Source organism: Urocitellus parryii, chromosome 13 (genome assembly GCF_045843805.1).
Source record: "Urocitellus parryii isolate mUroPar1 chromosome 13, mUroPar1.hap1, whole genome shotgun sequence".
NCBI classification, from domain to species: domain Eukaryota; kingdom Metazoa; phylum Chordata; class Mammalia; order Rodentia; family Sciuridae; genus Urocitellus; species Urocitellus parryii.
This window is the reverse complement of record NC_135543.1, coordinates 5,878,271-5,879,549: the sequence shown is the minus strand read 5'-3', so window position 1 is coordinate 5,879,549 and position 1,279 is coordinate 5,878,271. Positions and strand designations below refer to the sequence as shown.

At 37.8% G+C, this 1,279-nt stretch overlaps 1 non-coding gene across 1 annotated transcript; it reads left to right on the top strand.

Annotated features, from left to right (window-relative positions):
- The first annotated feature begins 220 nt into the window (after window positions 1-220).
- Window positions 221-293, top strand: Trnaa-ugc (transfer RNA alanine (anticodon UGC)). Its single transcript has one exon. It is a non-coding gene; the product is annotated as a tRNA-Ala (tRNA).
- The last annotated feature ends 986 nt before the right edge of the window (window positions 294-1,279 follow it).

Here is a 1,279-nt window from a genome sequence, read left to right as displayed (position 1 = left end):
TACTGTTGGCAAAATGCCCAGGAGCCATACAGACTCGGCTGTGGCTCTCAGCAGTTAAGCAAAGCTTTTGTCAATCAAAGAATTTGTAATAAGGAATAGACAATTTGTATGATGGAGTAGACAATCATCATGATAATAGATGTACTAGTAGTTAAAATATTAGTAAAAATGTTTCAATATTATTTTAAAGGAACAATATTAGCCTTGATAATGAGGGGCTAGGGATGTAGCTCAGTTGGTAGAGTGTTTGCCTTGCATGCACAAAGCCCTGGGTTCAATCCCCAGCACCACAAAAAAATGCATAATTCATAATAACAATTGATTAAGTCACACTAATAACCCCTGATAAACCCCAGCCCTGTCTAAGTGTAGCTACCCAGAGTTTCTAACAAATATTTTTCTTTTGTATTCTAATTAATATTTCCTAGTGTCCTCACCATGTCAGCAGATTGGCCTCAGCAATGCTCCTCCACCAGTAGCTGGTCCTGTGCGCTCCACATTATTGTGACATGGCTTGATTCTCTGGACTTTGTCCCAAAGAGGCGACTATTCCTGAAAGCAGAAGAACAGAGGTTTCTTTCACTTCTCAAGCATTTACAATCTATTTTATAGGTGTTTTTTTAAGTTGTCTTAGAAATTATGCCTATGACATAAATTTGTAACTAAACTCAGGGCAGAGAGGATGGTTTGGAACTTTTAAATCAATGGCAAAGTAATTTGGAACTCAGGATTGTGCCTTATCAAAGCCAACTGTGTCACCTCAGATATCATCTGCCTTCCCTCTTACGCACACTTCGATTTGCAGAGTGGTCCTGTGTTCTTTTGTCTCTTCCTCATGGCATTGCTGAGCCACAGAGAGGTTGTTTGTGTAGGCTCAAGACTTTTCAAAAAACAGTTTACACATCTTTCAGCAGCTAAGATGGTAGGAATCTGCTTTACTCACAGTGACTTTTATTTTGAAACATACATTTTTGCCAACTGTAAATGGAACTCAGACCCCTGGGAGTATAAACTCATTTCTAGGTTTAGCATCTACATTACCCAAGTGTGTTTGCAACATGCAAGAATCATTTCCTCTACAGCTCAGGGATGTCCAAGAGTCTCCAACAAGCCAAAACAAGGTGATTGCCAGGAATAAAGAAACATCTTAATATTTTATTACTGTTACTCTTCCATTTATTACTCAGATGTACTCTCAAAGCCTTAGATAATTTTCAATACCTCAGAATATATAGGATATTTGTTCAAGATTTTCTCTGCAAAATTCATTTCATAATTC